Source organism: Ochotona princeps, chromosome 22, assembly GCF_030435755.1.
Source record: "Ochotona princeps isolate mOchPri1 chromosome 22, mOchPri1.hap1, whole genome shotgun sequence".
Lineage (NCBI taxonomy): Eukaryota > Metazoa > Chordata > Mammalia > Lagomorpha > Ochotonidae > Ochotona > Ochotona princeps.
The window spans coordinates 16,827,782-16,849,117 of NC_080853.1; the positions used below are offsets into that span (position 1 = coordinate 16,827,782).

General features: G+C 48.6%; 1 protein-coding gene across 1 annotated transcript in view; it reads right to left on the bottom strand.

Moving 5' to 3' along the window:
- Positions 1-19,834, bottom strand: part of PHF20 (PHD finger protein 20) — an 89,220-nt gene extending 69,386 nt beyond the window's left edge. Inside the window, exon 1 of the mRNA XM_058679765.1 lies at positions 19,327-19,834. The gene's annotated coding sequence lies outside the window, so the exon portion shown is untranslated. The remainder of the gene's footprint in view (positions 1-19,326) is intronic.
- Positions 19,835-21,336: the final 1,502 nt, after the last annotated feature.

Below are 21,336 nucleotides of genomic sequence, written 5' to 3' on the forward strand. Positions count from 1 at the left end.
AACATACATAATGTACAGTACAAAGTAATGTCAATAGAACTTTTTCAGAAATGAAAGGCAGGAAAAATCCCTCTGATTAGAAGTAACAGAATGGGCCCCGTTCGGTAGCCTAGCACCTAAAGTCTTTGCTTTACACACTCCAGGATCCCATATGGGTACTGGTTTGTGTCCAGTAGCAAAGCTTCCCATCCAGCTCCCTGCTTGTAGCCTGGGAAAGCAGTGGAGGACAGCCCAAAGCCTTGGGACCCTGCACCTGTGTAGGAGACCGGAAGAGCTCTTGTCTCCCGGCTTTGGATACACACAGCACCGGCCATTGAGGTCACTTTCTGTCTCTGTCTCTTCTCCTCTCTGTATATCTGACTTTGTAATAAAAATATAAATAAACCTTTAAAAAAAATCTTACTCTCTGGGTCTCCTTCTCTCTGTAAATCTTCCATTAAAAATGATTAAATCTTTTTTTAAGAAACTCCCTTTGGGTCTGGGGTGATAGCGTAGTGGATAAAGGCCTCACCTTGCATGTACCAGGATCCCATATGGGTGGTGGTTCACATCCCAGCTGACCCAATTCCCATCCAGCTCCCTGCCAGTGACCTTAGAAAGCAGAGGAGGATGTCCCAAAGCCTTTAGACCTTGCACCCGAGTAGGAGACCTGGAAGAAACTCCTGGCTTCGGATCGGTTCAACCCCGACCATTGCAACCACTTGGGGAATGAACCAGCGGATGAGAAATATTTCTGCCTCTTCTCTCTGTAAATTTGTTTTTCCAGTAAAAATAAATAAATCTTTTTTAAAAATAGTTGTAGTAAAACTGGAACACTATCTGAGACCTAACTGTTGTCATCATTTTCTTTTTTTTTTTTCGAGATTTACGATTTAAGAGAGATTTAAGAGAGGCCTTTCATCCACTGGTGAAGCTTCTTCCAGTCTCCCTGGTAGGTGGAGGGACCCCAGGACCTGAGCCCCCTGCTGCTTTCCAAGGCGCACAAGCAGGGAGCTGGATCACAGGAACGAGAAAACACGGCAACCCTGCTCTACCGAGAGGAGCAGGTAACAAGACACACATAAACTGAAATGTAATTTCTCACAAAGAAGACCCTGGAGGACAGCAACAAAATGACACGAACGTGTAAGTGACAGATAAAGCTGAGAAAGCGTCTTCTGTGGAGCCAGTCTGAACAGAGATCTAAGTGACAGAGAAGACAATGGAGGAAAGAATTTGAGGGAGAAGGAATAATGTAAAGGCAAAGGCAGCCTGACCCAGAGATGACACTCCCTGAGGCCCATGCCACTTCCCCAGAAAAGCAGAATTGCAATCAGCAGGTCCAGGGACAAGCAGATCTCCCAGGACAAGCCTCGGCCACCAGTATTCCCTCAGGGGAAGGCCAGGGAACGCTTTGGGAAGGGAGGACAGCCAGATTTTAGACTCAGATTTGGGCCAACTCTGATTTCACTCACTGATTTCATTCACCAGCTGACAAGTGAGAAAAAAAAAAATCAATGAGCCTCCATTTACACATCTACAAAATGGGATTGAATTTCTCAACCTCCTGGGGTGGCTGTGAGAAATAAACGAGCTGGGTCCAGCATGGTAGCCTCGCAGTCCTCGCAGTTAAAGTCCTTGCCTTGGACAAGCCAGGATCCCATATGGGCAACAGTTCTAATCCTGGCAGCACTGCTTCCCATCCAGCTCCCTGCTTGTGGCCTGGGAAAGCAGTCAAGGATGGCCTAAGGCCTTGGGTCCATGCACCTGTGGGAGACCCGGAAGAGGCTCCAGCCTCCTGGCTTCAGATCAGCTCAGCTCCAGTTTTTGTGGGTATTTGGGGAGTAAAGCAGCAAATGGAAGATTTTTTTGTCTCTCCTTGTCTGTGTAAATTTGATATGGCTTTCCAATTAAAATGAAAGAGAGAGAGACAGGAAGGAAGGAAGGAAAGGAAGAAGGGAGGGAAGAAGGGGAGAGAAGGGAAAGTGAAGGGAGGGGAGGAGGAAGGGAAGGGACGGGAAGGTGGCAGACATGGATGTGAGGAGGGAGACAGAAGTCAGCCTCGGAAACTCAATTCACCCCTTCCAACACACTTGAAAGGCTTTCTCCAGGATCGAGCGTTTCCACTCACAATTAAAATTCAGACTGTCAAGCAGATACAGGTTGAATTGACTCATTCCAAACAACTGAGTCGATGAGTCTGTTAAATCAGTGGGTCTTACCAGCAGCAATTCAAACGGCCTGGTGCCCAGGCTTGGCTCGGGGAGGAATTTGCTACATGACCTTTGCCACATTGCTCAACCACATGGAGCTAATCATCTTACCCTTACAAGCTGCTTCTTTTCTCCTCATCACAATCTAAGAGCCCAAGATGAGCCAAAGAGCCAAGCTAACAACATAAGCATTGCGATCATCTTTTCACCTCCCACTCTGAGTCAACCCTTCTGTAGACCTGCCTTTAGGTTTCCATTGCCAAGGTGCTGCCCAGTTCAGGCCCCCATCAGCTGTAATCCAGATCACAGCAATTGTTGTTATTCTTATTTTGTAACTGAAGTTCAAAACGAGGCCTAAGTAAGAAAATCAGTGAGTTTTGGGACAAGGTGGGAAGCCAATCAGTCTGACTCAGGTCAGGTATCACGCTGCTCTCATCTTCCACCCATTACCATAATGAAATTTTTATACTATACCAGGTTATAAAACTGTGTATTAAAATAATTTAATACTGCCCTACGGAACAGACCTCAAGGCACTGAAGGGCAGCATTACGGACACCATCGGCCTAGCTGTTAAGACCAAACCAGGAAGGAGTCTCTTAAGATGGCAGCTTAAAAGCAGGAAAACCAGCTAGCTCCACAGAGAGGAGGCACACTGGAAGGGGACTCCAAAGATGGGGACCCCAGCCCTGCACAACCTCCATGTCCAAGCCATTTCCTTTCTATGCCTCAGGCTCTGCTTCTACTGGCTCCTACTTCATATCATCACATAAGTGTTAGGAAGAGAAGAATTACTTACCTAGCACAGAGACTGATGCACAAAAAAATCTCAAGGTCATTACCATTCTTGCAACCCACACACTCTTGCTTCATTCAAGCTCCTTGCAATTCCAACCTCCAGGACTTTGGCACAAACAAGCTGCTTCTTCTGCCTAGTCCTTCAGGGTTGGGCACAGCCATTCAGGACTTGCTGGGCCATGCATATTCGTCAAGGCAGCCTGACCTGTCTTCTGGATCACAACGTCCCTCACTTTCCACCAAACCAACCTGTGTGAGCCGATCTCTCCAAGGCGTGAGAACTCCTCCGTGGGGAAGCCCTAACAGTGCCCTTAAACAGCAGCTCCAGACCTGTTAAATGAGAGAGCACCAGCTTGCTCACTGGTAAAAGCGAACACACACAGGAGATTCCAGTATTAACCACGCCAAGGGTTGTAGGGAGTGAAACTGATAATCATATGTTGCAGCCAGAAAAGTACAACCCAGGGAAGGGGAACTGTTACTCATTTGCAATAGTGCCACCGTCATCACTCCTTGAGGCTGAAAAGGCAGGCACAGGTATAGGGAACCAGGCAGACACCAACTCCAGGCTGGAGCCCAGGGACAGCTCTGGTATTTCAGTATAGCCTTCAACCTGCACAGTCCACTTCCGCAGTAGGTTGGGTGGCTCCCCTCTTTTTTTTTGGGGGGGAGGGCATGCAATTCTTTCTATTAGGTATACCTAAGCTCTTCTTGCAAGCTTTCTGAATTGAAGTGTCACCATATGACAAAGGAAAGCAATTTGAAGATGAAGGTGTTACTTGAAGAGACTGCCAAAGAAATCTTCTTGAATTACAGCATTTTTATTGCCTCTGATTTTTTTTTTTTTTAAGATTTATTATTATTGGAAAGCCGGATATACAGAGAGGAGGAGAGACAGAGAGAAAGATCTTCCATCCGATGTTTCACTCCCCAAGTGAGCCGCAACAGGCCAGTGCGCTCCGATCCGATGCCGGGAACCAGGAACCTCTCCCACGCGGGTGCAGGGTCCCAAAGCTTTGGGACCGTCCTCGACTGCTTTCCCAGGCCACAAGCAGGGAGCTGGATGGGAAGTGGAGCTGCCGGGATTAGAATCGGCGCCCATATGGGATCCCGGGGCTTTCAAGGCGAGGACTTTAGCCGCTAGGCCACGCCGCCAGGCCCATTGCCTCTGATGTTTTAAACAGAGTTTAAATTGAGGAGTTGGCACAGTGGCGCAGGCAGTTAACCATGACTCCAACTGCAGTACCAGCGTCTCATACGGGCACAGGTTCAAGTCCCCCAGCTGCTCCACTTTTGATCTACCTCCTTGCTAATGGCCCAGAAAGCAGCACAGAATGACCCAAGTCCTTGGGTTCCTGCATACACAAAGGAAACCCAGAAGAAGCTCCTGGCTCCAGAAGAAGCTCAGAAGGGTACAGTTCTGGCTGCTATAAAAATCTTAAGAACAAACCAGCAGATAGATCTCTCTGTGTCTCTCTTCTCTGTGATTGTCTTTCAAATAAAAATAAATAAACCTTTAAGAAAAATATTTTAATTTAAGAGGTACTTAATTTCCTTATTTCTTAAATATTAAGTTTTTTTTTTTCTGAACATTCCTAATACTACCAGGAAATGGTTAACATTTATTGAGTCTTTACTACAGGCTAAACCCTTGACAAAAGCCACAGAGAAGTTGGCATCATTATCCCATTTTACCACGTTAGTACAAGAAACCTAAAGAAAATAAATAACTTTCCCATGGTCACCCATATAGGTAAAGAAATTGGGATTCTTTTACCTCTAACTACATCAAAAACAGAGACAGGGAGATTTTTTTCTTTTTTTTTTTTTTTAAGATTTTTTTTTCCTTTGGAAAGGCAGAATAATTTTTATGAAGCAAAGGGAGAAAGACCTTCCATCCACTGGTTCACTCCCCAAATGGTCACAATAGCCGGAACTGAACTGATCCAAAGCCAGGAGTCAGAAGCTTCTTCTAGGTTTTCCACAGAAACACAAGGTCCCAAGGCTTTGGGCCTTTCTCTATCGCCCTCCTAAGTCACAAGCAGGGAGCTGGATGGGAAATGGAACAGCAGGAAACGAACAAGCACCCAAATGAGACCATGGTGCCCACAAGGTAAGGGTTAAGCCATTTAGCCATCAAGCCATACCGTGGAGCCCTAAAAGAGATCTTCCAAATCACCTTTTATTTTCCAAATGCCTGCAACAACAGCCAGGGCCAGGGCCAAGCAGGAATCAAGAACTCCATCCCAGTCTCCCATGAGGGCATGCTGCCCAGGGTGCAGATGAGCAGGAAGCTGGAATCACAAGCAGGCCCAGTACTAGAACCCAGGCCCTCCAATATGGGATACAGGCATTCCAGGAGCATCTTAGCTCTGCACCAAACAGCAACCACATTTTCCTTTCTTCCTTGTTTTGAAGCAAAAATAGATGGCCGAACAATGACTCAGTGGCTAAAATCCTCGCCTTGAACTCACTGGGATCCCATATAGGCCCGCATGACTGTCCCAGCTGTTCCACTTCGCATCCAGCTCCCCGATTGTGACCTGGGAAAGCAGTAGAGAATTGTCTAAGTTTTTGGGTCCCTGTACCCATTTGGGAGACTTGGAAGAGGTTCCTGGCTCCTGACTTCAGACTGGGAACCAGTGGATGGAGAATCTTTCTCTCTCCTTGCCTTTCCCTCTCTCTCTCTGTAACTCTGCCTTTTACATAAAAACAAATCAATGTACATTTTTTAAAGAGACAGAGAGTGCCTTTATCCACTGTTTCATTTTCCAAATGCTCACAACGGCCAGGGCTGACGTACTGGAAGCTAGGAAGTTGTCCCGGTCCCTAGGTAAGGGATCCTGAACATCACCACTGTCTCCCAAGTCTGCATCATCAGGAAGACAAACTTGGCAGATGAGACAGGGACAAGTCACCACGTGAGATGCCTGTTGGGTCTTGGCTGCTCTACTTCCAAAACTCCTCCCTGCTAACGCACCTAGAAAATCGGCGGAAAGAGATCTCTGTGACACACATGGGAGACCAGATGACATTCCAAGCTTCAGCCACGCCCAGCCCTGAGCCTTGAGGCCACTTTGGATGAATTAGCAGATGTCTCTCTATCTTTCTAACTGCCTCACCAAAAAAAAAAAAAGTATCAGCAGTCACAGACAGTAAAGGAAGCCAGATGCTCTGACATGGGAACCAGTGTCTTAATCACTGGTCCTCAAATAGCTTTTAGAAAAAAGGACTTTGGGTTACTTAAGCATTAATTACCATATTACTGTTGGGTTTTAAAAAATAAAAGAAAAAGAAAGGAGTCTAGCACAGTTGCCTAGCAATAAAAGTACGCCGCTTGCATGCACTGGGATCCCATATGGGCGCTGGTTCTAATCCTGGAGGCCTGCTTCCGATCCAGCTCCCTACATGTGCCCTGGGAAAGCAGTACAGAACAACCCAAAGCTTTGGGACCCTGCACCCGCATGGGAGATCCAGAAGAGGCTCCAGACTCCTGGCTTCAGATTAGCTCAGCTCCAGCCATTATGGCTGCTTGGGAGGGAAATCACTGGATGGAAGATCTTCTGTCTCTCCTCCCCGTCTCTCCTCTGCATATCTGCCTTTCCAATAAAAATAAAATCTTGGGCCTGGCGCTGTGGCCTAGCAGCCAAATTCCTCACCTTGAAGCACCAGCCATTGCAGTCACTTGGGGACTAAATCATAGGATGAAGATATTTCTCTGTGTCTCTCCTCCTCTCTCTCTCTCTCTCTATACATACATATATATACATACATATATATATAAAACTTTGCAATAAAACTAAATCAATCTTTTAAATATAAATAAATAAATAAAATCTTTTAAAAAAAACAGTGAAGAGGGGCCCAGCGCAATAGCATAACGGTTAAAGTGCTTGCCTTGAACACACTGGGATCCCATATGGGCGCCGGTTCTAATCCCGGCAGCTCCACTACCCAGACAGCTCCCTGCTTGTGGCCTGGGAAAGCAGTTGAGGATGGCCCAAAGACCTGGGACCCTGCACCTACATGGGAGACTCAGAAAGAAGTTCCTGGCTCCTGACTTCAGATCGGTGCAGCACCGGCCATTGCAGTCACTTGGGTAGTGAATCATCGGACAGAAGATCTTCTTCCCCGTCTCTCCTCTTCTCTGTATATCTGTCTTTCCAATAAATAAATCTTTAAATAAAACAGTGAAGAAGAAAAACTGAAGACCACTTATATTTTATAGACAATACTGGTAAAGTTACAGATGAAACAGACACTAGCACACATGGCCCACAAGATGATTTCTTTTTCTTCGCTCTTCCCAGCCCCATGGAAGGAATTTACAAACATTTTTATTTTTTAAGATTTATTTATTTTTATTGGAAAGGCACATATACAGAGAGGAGAGACAGGGAGAAAGATCCAGTGATTCACTCCCCAAGTGACCACTGGGAGAGGAAGCTCTTTCATCCAATGATTCACTCCCTAAAAGACCACAACAGTCAGAGCTACGCCAATCCAAAGCAGGGAGCCAGGAACCTCTTCCGGGTCTCCCACACGAGTGCAGACTCCTAAGGCTCTGAGCCATTCTCAACTGCTTTCCCAGGCCACAAGCAGGGAGCTGGATGGGAAGCGGGGCTGCCAGGATTAGAACCAGCACCCATATGGGATCCCAGCATGTGCAAGGCAAGAACTTCAGCCGCTAAGCCACCAGACTGAGCAGAACAAACATTTTTCTAAGAGGAATAATACAGAGGGTGGTGTTGCAGCATAGTAACTAAAGCCACTGCCCATTACACTGGCATACCATATGGGTGCCAGCCCAAATATCAGCTGCTCCACTACCAAGCCAGCTCTCTGTTAATGTGCCTATGAAAGCAGGGGAAAAAATGCAAGTGTTTGGGCCCCTGCACCCAGGTGCAGGAGCAGGATGAAGCTTCTTGTGCCTAGCTTCAGCCTGGTCCAACTACAGCCATTGTAGTCATTTGCAGAGTAAACCAGCGGATAGAAGATATCTCTCATTCTGTCTCTCACTCTCTTTGTAGCTATGCCTTTCAAATAAACAAAATGAACAAGAATTATACACTGAACTCTGCAGATTATCATACTGTGACAAACCTATAAACTAGGGGTTTTTATTCCATTTTTTTTCACTTAGGAAAGAGTAATATTTACTCCAATGATCAATGTGAGGCACCTACGATAGCACGTGACAGAGGAACCCAGGGTCCAGTTAGGTCAAGTGACATGCCACGCTGCAAGTTCTGCCTCCATATCCATTCCACGATAAAAGATCAAAAAGATTTAAGCCACATGCCCAAATTACATGTGGCCTGGAAACAGCAGCAGCTGCTGCAATTCAAATTCAGGCATTCTGACCCTAAAACCTAGGGACAAGCAGCCAGGCCAGAAAAAGCAGCCTCTGTAACCGTCTCACCTTCTGAACTGCAAATACTGCAGAATCACGTGGGCACAGCATAACCAACTTCCTACTCATCAGAGCACACTGCACACCATTCACCACTTCATGGGAACAAGGACAGGCAAGCAGCTCAAACCAGCCATGTCAACAAGCCTCAAGAAAGTAGCCACAGAAAAGTAGCCACAAATCTCAGAGACAGAAAACTAGAAGGGAGCTGCCAGAAACTCCGGAAGGGGGAATAAGGGGTTAGTATAGCCTGGAGGCAGAGTTTCAATTTTATGAGATGAAAAGAATGACAGGAGGAATGCTGCTGATGGTTGTACACTCAGTGAATTCCATATTAGTGATCTGTACACTGAAAACGGGTTACGATGATAGATTTTATGTGTTTTTCATCACGAGGACAAAGAGGGAGGGAGGAAGGAAGAGAAAAGCAGAGGCAGCCTGCTCTACCAGGAAGAATACTGAAGGAGATTTGCATGGTCAGGAAGGAGACCTGGGTGGGGGTGGCAAAGTGTCTCAGTTCCTAGTTCCAGGCTGCCACCTGTTTGACCCTATAATTAATTTATTCTAACCTAGCAGGGGTGAGCAATTTTCAACAACATTCACAGGCCACAAAAAAATTACCAACTTGAAAATTAGTCTGTGTGCCCAGCACAGTAGCATAGTGGTTGAAATTCTCATCTTGCTTGCAATGGGATACCATATAGGAGGTTGCTCCACTTCCCCTGCTTGTGGCCTGGGAAAGCAATAGAGGACAACCCAAGGCCTTGGGACCCTGTGCCCACATGGGAGACCAAGAAGAAGCTCCTGGCTTCGAATCAGCTGAGCTCCAGCTATTGCAGCCACTTGGGGATTGAACAAGAGAACGGAAGAGCTTTCTCTCTGTATCTCGTTCTCTCTGTATATCTGCCTTTCCAATAAAAATAAAACAAATCTTAAAAAAGAAATTATTCAATAAAGAGAAAAAAAACGAGCGAGTCTGCTACATAGATTTCTTGAATTTTATGTCCCACCTACAGTTGCCTCAGAACGGTCAGATAAATTGGTTTTCCAAGCCTCAAACAATCCTTGGTGTGGACATTGCAACCTCTGCCAGAGAATAAAACAAAGTAGCTACAGACAGAGGTGGTTAAGAGCACTGGAACTAGAGACAAAGAAACCTGAACTTGGGTCCAGCAGGATGGCCTAGTGCTAATTCCTTGCCTTACATGAGCTGGGATCCCATATCGGCGCTGTTTCATGTCCCGGCTGCTTAATTGTAGTCTGGGAAAGCAGTAGAACGTCCAAAAGCTTTGGACCTGTGCCCACATGGGAGATCTGGAAGAAGCTCCAGACTCCTGGTTTCAGATCAGCTTAGCTCTGGCCATTGCAGCTGCTTGGGGAGTGAACCAGCAGACATTAGATCTTTCTGTCTTCTCCTCTCTGTAAATCTTCCCTTCAATAAAAATAAATAAATCTTGAAAAAACTGAACTCAGCCAGGCTCTGCTTATTAGCTATCAGTTTTAAGCATTCAGTGATACCAGATAGAGTGCCCCCCAAACATCAGTTATAGTTATTAGTATTGCAAAATCTCCACAGTTCCAGGCCAGGGTTCCACACCTTCCAGTACCTGAGCACAATCATAAGCAGGGAAGGTGTGTCAATCCATCTAGCCATGAACCTTTTCCAACGGGGAAACAGACTTCTGAAAAATCAGGTCTTGGACAGTATGCTCACCTGCTGTATTTGTCTAAGATGTCTGGGAATCAAGCTTTAAGATCCCAAGCTTATATTCCTGACAAAGAATAAACTGTCATGAAATAAAAACGTCATTTTAAATCTTTCTCAAGGGCCCGGCGGCGTGGCCTAGCAGCTAAAGTCCTCACCTTGAACGCCCCGGGATCCCATATGGGCGCCGGTTCTAATCCCGGCAACTCCACTTCCCATCCACCTTCCTGCTTGTGGCCTGGGAAAGCAGTCGAGGACGACCCAAAGCCTTGGGATTCTGCACCCGTGTGGGAGACCCAGAGGATGTTTCTGGTTCCCAGCTTTGGATCGGCGCAATATCACCTGTTGTGCTCACTCTGGGAATGAATCATCGGATGGAAGATCTTCCTCTCTGTCTCTCCTCCTCTCTGTATATCTGACCTTATAATAAAAATAAATAAATCTTTAAAACTAAATAAAAAAAAAAGAAGGTATCTCTCTATCTCCCTTTCTCTGTAACTATTTCAAATAAACACTTAAATCTTTTTCTTTTTTGCAGATTTTTAAAAAATTATTATTTTGATAATCTTTACACAGTTGATCAGGGCACAAAGAGTCAACAGGTCTACAGGAAAGTGGGTAAGACCACTGTTTCTACATTCTCTTGCTCTTTTTGGTTTTTTTTTAAGATTTACTTATTTTTATTACAAAGTCAGATATACAGAGAGGAGGAGAGACAGAGAGGAAGATCTTCTGTCTGATGACTCACTCCCCAAGTGAGCCACCATGGCTGGTACTGCGCCGATCCGAAGCTGGGAAACAGAAGCTTCCTCCAGGTCTCCCACGCGGGCGCAGGGTCCCAAAGCATTGGGCCGTCCTCAACTGCCCTCCCAGGCCACAAGCAGGGAGCTGGATGGGAAGTGGAGCTGCCGGGATTAGAACCGGCGCCCATATGCGATCCCAGCGCGTTCAAGGCAAGGAGGACTTTAGCCGCTAGGCCACGCCGCCAGGCCCTCTCTCTCCCTTTTTTTTTTTTTTCCTCTTTCTGTATCTGGGGTGAGGGAGGAGAGAAAGGGAGAAGCCTCAGCCAGCCTCCCACCCATCCCAGGGTCCCCGATGTGGGGCATGCTCCAAGGGCACTGTTCAAATGGTTTTCATAGTTCAACAGTTCTGAATTGCTGCCAATCTTACCATTCCAAGAATGATGAAATCTCTTCAGACTCGACTGGCTGACACAGTCCACCTTAGAGACTCCTATTGCGCAGGTATTCAATACAAGGTCCGACACAGTCCATTGCCCAAAATGGCCTTCACACAGTCAGTTGCAATTGCTGGGTCAGTTGTCTCCAGCCCTGATTTCTACACAAACTAATGGGTATTACAACCCAGTCCGATCCTGCCCACTGTATACTTGGTCCCCAGGCAAATCAGTGGGAGTTGTAGCCTAGTCAGAGCAACCCACAATAACCCCCACCAGTCCTGCCCCCCTGCGCTAATTCCCATGCTTGCCAATATGTACAACAGACTGGTCTTGTCTTGTCCCACATCCCATTCAGCTCTCATACTAGTCATTAAAGCCTAGTTCAACCCAACCAGCCCAACTATCCAGCCCACACATGCGCTGGCAGGTACCACTCTCTAGCCATGCCTGTCCCAGTGCTGGTTTCTTTCTCACCAGTCAGAGTGGGAACCCATGAGGGAAGCACCTGCTATTTCCCTAATGGGCTCACTCCCCCTCCTGGATCTTGAAGTCTCCTGGTGGTACTGCAATTTAGCTCCACAGAGTTTTCCCCCGTGCCAGCATCTGACAGCTGATGTTGTGGCAAAGCCCAACCAACCCACACCTACTATGGCTTATACATGTACCAGTAGAAATAGTCCACCCAACCTGGCTTTGCCCTGATCCAATTTACATGCAGGTCAACAGGTGTTGTAGCCCTGCCCGGCCTGGTCTACCCCAATCTCAGCTCTGATGCTCACCGGTGGGAATAGTGGTCCAGCAAGGGAGCTCCCTGTAGCCCCCTACCATATTCACCCTCTCTTCCCTGGGTCTCATCTGTGCTGGTTGGGCAGTGTGGCCCAGTCTGCTACGGCCTGCCTCACCTCAGCATTTGTCAGTGGGTACTGCAGCCAGGCCCGGACCGGTCCAGCCTGCCCCCAGTTCTAGCTCACGCTGGTAGGGACTACAACAGCCTAGCCAGCCCAGCCAGCACCCAGTCCCAGCCCTAATGTGAACTGGCTAGTATTTCAGCCTGACCTGGCATGACTCACACACCATTCTGGCTCTTGAATTTGCCAACGGGTGATATGACCTGGCCCAGCCTGACTCGCCCCAGACATGAGCCAAAGGTAAGCCCGTGGGTCAGGTAACTGGCCTGGTCTGGGCTGCTTCCTATCATGGTTCTCGCGCTCACCTACATGGACTGTGTCCCAAAGGGGAGCTGCCAAGCTCCTCCATCAGAACCTTTCCCAATGCCAGATCTCGTACACATCAGTGGGTCCAAGGGCAAGACCTACTATTCTACCTCCCTTTCTAGCAGGAACAGTAATCTTTCCTGACTGGCCCTTACCCATTCTGCTTCTCACTGTTAGATCCACACCCAGACACAGCTCACACACGGCTCAGCAGGGGCAGACCTAGCCCAGCCAATCCTACAGCCACCCTGGTTCTCATGATCACCAGGTGCTAGAGTCTAGCCCAGTCTTGCACACTGCAGACCCCGTCCGCACCCATGTCGAGGGAGACTGCAATCATGTCCAGACCAGACCACAGCCTACACTCCAGCCCGGCACTCACCAATGGGACCCACAACACAGCTAGGGCATCCCCTTAGCTCCCCAACCAGGCCTGATCTCAGCCACAGATTTCCCATGTGCCAGTGGTTTCTCTGACAAAGCTTGGCATAGCCCCTCACCTGTCTTGGCCTTTGCCTTTGGTTGCTATAGCCTGGCCAGCCCCCCGTCCTAACTCTCACTGGCAGGAGCTGTAACCTGGGCCTGCTCACTCTGCTCTCACCCCTGGTCCATGCAAACCAGTAGATGTGACAGCCTAGCTTGGCATGTACTGCAAACCTTCCTGGTTTCTGCACTTGCCAGTGGGCTATGGTTTGCTCAACCCCACCAAGTCTGCCCCCTTCCAAAACCAACTCATACACGTGCTGGTGGATAGAGCTACCCTGCCCAGCCTGCCCAAGACCCAGACCTGAATCACATGCTCATCAGTGGGAGCTGTAAGCCACTAGGGGAGTTTCTCAGGTTCCCCCACTCGGGCCACTCCCAGATCCAGATGTCACACATGCCAGTGGGTGCTTGGCCCTTAGCAGACATGGCCTGTCCCATCCGTCCCAGCCTAAGTATGAGCTGATGTGGCCCAGCCCGCCCCACCTGTTTTAGGGTGCTCATGCAGGTACTGCAGCCTGGACCTACCCCACTTGTTCCCAGTCCCATTATCAGTGAGCATCAGTGAGTTCCATGATCACACCTAGCTCAACCCCTCACCACTCCAACTCTCAAGCTAACCAGTAGGACTTGTAGTTCCATAGGACTGGGCCCACATATCCCCAACAGAATCCACCCCTGGACCTGGTTCTCTTGCATGCTTGTTGGTGTCATGGCCCAGTCTAATGTGACCTATACCCTGATCCAACACTCACTGTCAGGTACTGGTATCTAGCCCTGCCAGACAGGGCCCCAGCCATAGTTTGCACGTGTGCTGGCATGTGGTAGTCAGCAATGTTCCATGCTAACAAACCCAACCCAGGACTCCCTTTATGAGTCTGACTCATAAAGATCTTCAGGTCTCTTCCCTCCAAACCAAAAAGTCTCAGTCACCTTGCTTACCTGCAAGTACAGTGGCCCTATCATTGGGTGTTCCTCAGGATTCATTCCTCACCTACATGTACAGTGGCCTTATCCATGGATGCCCCTAGGAAGTAATTCCATACCCCCAAGAATCCAGAGCTCGCTGCCTGGCGACCAGCAGGTGGAACCAAGATAGCGCCACTGCTGCTCTGGCCGCCCGCAAGCCCAAGATTTCACACTGCTTGGCAGGAAGCTAGGATCCCCAGCAGGAAGCCTGGCCCAGCATGGGTTCTCCCAGCCACACAGGTGGCCCAGAAACTAAGGTACCCACGCCGCTACTCAGACTTACCTGGACTCCCAATGTAGATGTTAGGGAAAGGGGATTAAATGCATTAGACCTCAGCTTCTCCAATTCCAACCAAAGGCAAATTACTTGCTTCAGCTTTAAATCACAACCTACCAGGCCAGGCTAACATGCCTTGAGTCCAGTATCTGGCTCTGGCTCCTGTCTCCCAACTTCCTGCAAATGCTGGTGCTGGGAGGTAGCAATGATGACTCAAGTCACTGGATTCCCGCCAATCATGTGGGAGGCATGGGAGGAATTCTAGACTGAATTCCTGGCTCCCAGCTTTGGCTGGCTTAGTCCTGGCTGTGGTTGCCCTTTAGGGAGCAAACCAACCGATGGGAGTTCTTGATCTCTTTTTCTGTCCTCTAAATAAACACAGGTTTTTAAGATAAAGGCATTTCTATTACCTACCCTGCTCATTCAAAGCAAAAGGCAAGTTGGGGGTGTGGAGCGGGGAAAACCTTAAAATACACATCAGATAACAGAATTTACAAGTGAAAGTGAAGCAGAGGAAGCAGCAAACAGGGAACAGAGAATTCAAGGAACACTTCTGTTTAGGCATGGAGCTGTGGAGGACACAGAGTCAGGAGAAGGCTGCAGTCAGATGTGAGGCTGAGTTGGCCGCCTTGGCCACAGAGAGGCAGTGGCAGAAATTAACTCAGACAAGAGAATGACTGGCAGACTGCCCAACAGAGCACGTGAAGGAAATCAGAACCTGCTGGGAGCTCCCACAGACAGCTGGGTGTCTAAGAGCTGTTCTGACAAAGTCCCAGAACAGAGTGGACCCCGGAAATCACCAACCCCTCACTTTACAAATAGGGAGGAGGCCCAGGAGCAGTGTTAAGTGACTTGCCTGAAGTCTCACACTCAGGGGAAGAATTGGGACTAGGGCCAAATCCAGATCCAGTCTGTTACTGAGAAAGATCCAACATTCATAAGAGGAATGGAGAAAGAGGTAGAGCCAATCAGTCTACCCCAATCAGAGCTTGGAACAAAATCATGCTGGAAAAGAACATCAGCAGGAGACAGGTACAGATAAAAAGACATTCAGAATGCAAAACCACATCTGAGACTTGGAGTAGACTCAGCACAGAAGAGAGGAAGACATACATCTTCTTGCTCTCAGCACTGCCCTCATGACCACCCACTTGCGGGGCAAGCCAGCAGCTTCCATTCCATATCCAGGCACCTACCTTGACCTATCTTGACCTCAGCCTTGTCCCACACCCAGTTCCAGAACCCAGAAAACCAGACAACACTCCTTGTGAATTATAATACTGCTGACCCTGCAGACTCCCCAATCACAACAGAAGCAAGCTGGTTATGTAGTAACTGATGATTCTATGTTAAGACATTCAAACAAGAATTATTTAGATATTTAAGTATCACCAAAATCCTAAAGTCTTGGTCATGGTTTAAAAGCTAAATACTGAGGTAAGCATTGTGGCATATCAGGTTAAGCCCTAGCCTGTAACACTGGCACCCCATAAGGGTGTTTTATGCCCCAGCTGCTCCGCTTCCAATCCAGCTCCCTAAGTAGGCTGGGAAAGCAGAAGATAACTCAAATATTTGGGATCCTACATCCACTTGGCAAACAGGATGAAGCTCCCGGCTTTGGCCTACCTAGGCATGGCCAGGGCAGCAATTTGGGAACTATGAATCTAAGGATGGAAGATCATCTTTCTAACTCTGCCTTTAAAATAAATATATCTTAATTTTTTTTAACACATAATGAAATGTAATTAATTTAAAAAATGAAATGCAATAAAAATATGTTTAAAACAAAAAAAAAAAAATTTTTTTTTAAAAGTTAAACATGGGCCCTGTGGCGTGGCCTAGCGGCTTAAGTCCTCGCCTTGAAAGCCCCGGGATCCCATATGGGCGCCGGTTCTAATCCCGTCAGCTCCACTTCCCATCCAGCTCCCTGCTTGTGGCCTGGGAAAGTAGTTGAGGACGGCCCAATGCGTTGGGACACTGCATCCGCGTGGGAGACCTGGAAGAGGTTCCTGGTTCCCGGCATCGGATCGGAGCGCACTGGCCCGTTGAGGCTCATTTGGGGAGTGAGCCATCGGACAGAGGATCTTCCTCTCTGTCTCTCCTCCTCTCTCTGTATATCTGACTTTGTAATAAAAATAAATCTTAAAAAAAATAAATTAAAAAAAAAAAAGTTAAACATTAGGGCCCGGCAGTGTGGCCTAGCGGCTAAAGTCCTTGCCTTGAACGCCCCGGGATCCCATATGGACGCCGGTTCTAATCCCGGCAGCTCCACTTCCCATCCAGCTCCCTGCTTGTGGCCTGGGAAGGCAGTTGAGGACGGCCCAATGCATTGGGACCCTGCACCCACGTGGGAGACCCAGAGAAGGTTCCTGGTTCCCGTCTTCGGATCGGCGTGCACCGGCCATTGCGGCTCACTTGGGGAGTGAATCATCCTATGGAAGATCTTCCTCTCTGTCTCTCCTCCTCTCTGTATATCTGACTTTGTAATAAAATAAATAAATCTTTAAAAAAATAAACATTAGGGCCCGGCGGCGTGGCCTAGCGGCTAAAGTCCTCGCCTTGAAAGCCCCGGGATCCCATATGGGCGCCGGTTCTAATCCCGGCAGCTCCACTTCCCATCCAGCTCCCTGCTTGTGGCCTGGGAAAGCAGGAGAGGACGGCCCAATGCCTTGGGACCCTGCACCCGCGTGGGAGACCCGGAAGAGGTTCCAGGTTCCCGGCATCGGATCGGCGCGCATCGGCCCGTTGCGGCTCACTTGGGGAGTGGATCATCGGACGGAAGATCTTCCTCTCTGTCTCTCCTCCTCTGTGTATATCTGGCTGTAATAAAATGAATAAATCTTAAAAAAAAAATAAAAATAAAAAAAAAAATAAATAAACATTAGAATCACTATAAATGAGTATTAATGAGTCTTCAGAACGGGTCAGTGGCCTTCCACAAACTTTAAGAATGTCTGAATATAGCACAAAATGAAAACCATTATGTCAGCAGAAAGCTACCTCCCATTTTCCTATTTTCACAGAGAAATCTTTGGCTTTGTATATGGAAACTCACTACTCCAATGCAGCTGAGTAACACCAGCATCACACGCAAGTTAGAAACACAGACACTTGGGCTCACCACAGACATACCAAATCAGAATCAACATTTTACCAAGACCTCCAGGTGACCCGCACACACAGGCACTTTGAGGGTGCAGTACTATACAGCAGTGCACAGATGGAAGCATCAAATAGTTGAAGAGAAAGGAAAAGTATATATATAAAAAAGAGAGAGAGAGAAAGTATATGTTTACTTTCAACACACCATGTTTTATTATGTACTTCCTAGACCTCCAATGTTTTTTAGTAACTGCAGTACCTACCAAGGATCACATGATCTCAGGGTGGGATCTATTTCACTTCCTGAAATAATACAACTTACTTCCAGGGTTTTCATGGATAATATCTTAGTCACTCCGAAAATACAATGATAGTTCATTTCATTCAAGTTCTAGCACAGAGTTCAAGGCAATTCTCCACAAGCTTCATTAACTCCTACAGGTTCCTGGGAGTATCACTAAATCCTCCAGCATCCCCAAGAAGCAGGTGCTTGGCAAACATCCAGTTCCAGATGCCACTGAGGAAGACTTGCTCCTGGAAATGCATTCTTTTCCTGCCTGGTCTCAATGAAGAAGCTTCTCAGACCCAAACTCTTCCCCCTGCCTAGGCCCCGAGCAGCTGCACATTCTAGTACTTGCCCAGAGGCAGAGAGGTCAGAGGAGTTGTTATTCCCTAAGCATTTAGGATTCCAGCTGTGAAGAAAGTAATCAGAACCCCTAGAAACATCTGGAGAGGCAGTAGAGAAAAAAAAAGAACTTGCAGGCTCTAAGGAGCCAAGGCACCTGCAGACTTTCAAGTGGGTAGGGAATGAGGATCCAAGACACAAGGGAGGAAGACAGGGAGCGAGAAACAGCCATCCTTCTCTTACTCCACAGGGCGAGAACAAACAGTGGCCAAGTAAATTCCTCCAAATGACCTCTTCTCATGATACAAGGGGTGGGGGGGGGGGGAAGCAAACGTAGGAAAGTAGTTTATGGGCTAGAAGCAATAAAAAACGAGGGAAAAAAAATTCTGAAGGTGTTTTTTTGCTCTCCCTCCCTGCCCCTCCTTCTCCCCTCCACCCTACCCCCAGGGAAGCAAAATGAAGCAAAGGAGAAAACAGAATCCACCTAACCAGAACTTGACAGAAAGCAAACCACCAGGAGAATTAATTATCCTATGAATAACCAATTGCAGGCAGGGGTTTTCCCTCCATTTGACCCCTGGGCTAGGAAACCAGGCCAGGCAGGGATGGAGGCTTCCCCCAGCACACAAGGCAGAGAGCACAAGATTCCACAGCCTCTCAAAGCAGAACAGTTTCCACCAGGAGAAACTAAATAAATAAATAAATAAATAAATAAGAGATTTAGCCAGCCAGAGAAAGAGCTTTGTTTGCAGATGAAAGATAAGCTAGACATGCAGTGTGCAGGCAATCCTTTAGCAAAGGGATCCTGGGATGGTAGCTGGGGGGTGGGGGGGTCTTCAGCCGCTCTGACCCTAGAAATGCAAACAGGAAAAAAAAAAAGGCGGTGAAAGCCCAGCACTGAACAAAGATATGCACTCAGAGGAAGAGGAAATGGGTGCACTGACCAGCCTGGGAGAACACCTACTGGGAAACGAAGCTCCCAAAAGGGAGGGAAAGGGGGGAATGAGAATATCCAGCCTGGAAGAAAAGCCTTAAAGGTAGGAAAGCAGGAACCAGGGGAGAATGAAACAACTGGGGGGAGGTGTGCCCACCAGACCTAAGAAGCCCCAGGTGCATCTGGAGAACTCGGGGACACATTATCTGACATGCACAACATCCTGCTGGAAGGAAAAACTTGGTTTGGGGAACTCCATAAAAAAAGAAAAATGTTACCCCGAAAAGAGAGCGCCAAGAAAAGGCAACAAATTTCCTTATTTATGATATGGAAATTAGGGGCTCACAAACTTCAGTACTTTGTTCTGAGTCTGATACACTGAAAATCAAGTGAAGTGTACCCCACCCCCAGATCTGAAAGATTAAGGAACTAACCTCGAAACTCAGGAAATTCTGGGAAGACATTCTGGAAAACAGGCTCTCAGATTTAGGGCCAGGAAAAAGGGGCGCGGGCGATCTAAGCAAATATCCCAAAACACTGGTGATGGACCACACTTGAAGGACTCCGGGAACGGGCGAACCTCCAATTACCGTACCGGAGTGCGTGTTAAGATTTGGAAGGAACCTTGAAAAGGAAGTGTGCTCCCGGTTTGAGGTGAAAGGGGCAAGGGTGTAATCCCTCAGTTTGAGGAGCTTCAGAAATTACAAAATTCCAGAGTTGGAGCTCAAGAAACAGGGTGCATGGCCCAGATATTCAAAACTACAGAAAGGGGATACTCCCATATTCGGGGTCTTGAAAAAGGGGCGTGCTACACCCGAATACGAGTCAATAAAAGAAAACGCGTTCTCAAAGCACAAGGCAACCTCAGGGGGGCGGTAAGGTCCTGAGGGCACCCAGGGGACACATCACCCAAGCTCTGCCCCTAGATCCGAACCCCACACACACCCCCACACCCAAGCTCGGCCAGCTCCGCGCCCCGGGCCCGCACCCCGCGGCCCAGCCCCCTCGGGCGGCGTTGATTGGCTGCGGCCCCCGTCACTCGCGCGGGAAGCGCCGGGCATTGGGCGCCGCTCGCACGCCCGCCACGCTCTCGGCAGCGGTCCCCGGGCCTCCCTCAGGGCTGGGCGAGCGGAGGCAGGCGGGGGAGCGGGGCCGGCCAGGGGACCGGAGCAGCGGTGCCGTCCGTCACGGCTCCCGCCCGAACGGCGGGCGCGCGCGCACGCGGCGCGGGGCCCGGCCCGACCCGGCCCCGGCCAGCCGGCTTCGCCTCGCCGCGCCGCGCCACGAGCTCACCTCACGGCCCGCTCCTGCTGCGCCGCTCCAGGACCAACCGACAGAAGGACTCTGCGTGCCGCGCACCACGTGACCCCAGGGACGCGCCCAGCGTATCCCCCGCCCCCCACACACACGCACCCTCGCCACCACCGGGTGACGCAGCGCTCCAGCTGCCACGCCCAGGCCACGCCCACTGCCCTGACGCGCGGGAAAGCGGGCCGGCAGTCCAAGGGGCACACGAAGTCCGCCTGCTCCGAGGAGCTGCTCAGATGGCGAAAAGGCCGCGAGGAGCCCCTCGCCCTCACCTCCAAACTCGCGCCACAGCGATGCAGACCACCATGGCCTCTGTCCAAAAGGACGGTGGTCTCCACCCAGTTTCCGTTCCCTCATTGACAAGGAAAATGAGAACTGTTATCCTCTACTCAAAATCCTTTTCCCTCTTTTCTCCGAGTTAGTACCTAGACTTGCTACCAGGTTCTTGGGTGTCTGGATGTACCTCCTTCTTGTTCTTATGCCTCCGCTTCCCCAGAAGTTTCAGCCTCTTTTCAAGTCCTCAAGCCTTAAGGTTCTTTCTCACCTCAGGGCTTTGTCACTCCTCTGCCTTGGGGTCATTAATTCCTAGGAAAGGATTCCAAACACTACTGAGAAAATGGAGCCATGCTTTTGTCCCCAGGGACCAAGGTTGGCGTTGCTACAACCCTCTAAGACATTTTTCCAAGACACACCTGAAAAAGCCCCGATAAAATAATCAAGATTACTTAAGCTGGCAATGATGACTTCTTCTTTAAAAAAATGATTTATTGGGCCAGGCACGGTAGCCTAGCAGATAAAATCCTCGCCTTGCACCCGCCTAGATCTCATATGGGCACCAGTTCTAATCCTGCTTCCCATCCAGCTCCCTGCTTGTGGCCTGGGAAAGCAGTGGAGATGGGCCCGAAGTCTCAGGACCCTGCACCCACCTGTGAGAACAAGCTCCTGCCTCCTAGCCTCAGATTGACTCAGCTTCAGCTGTTGCGGCTCACTTGAGGGTGTGAATCATTGGAACAAAGATTTTCCTCTCTGTCTCTCCTCCTCTCTGTATATCTTCCTTTCCAATAAAAATAAATATATTTTTAAAGACTTATTATTTCTATTGGAAAGGCAGATATATAGAGAGGAGGAGAGACAGA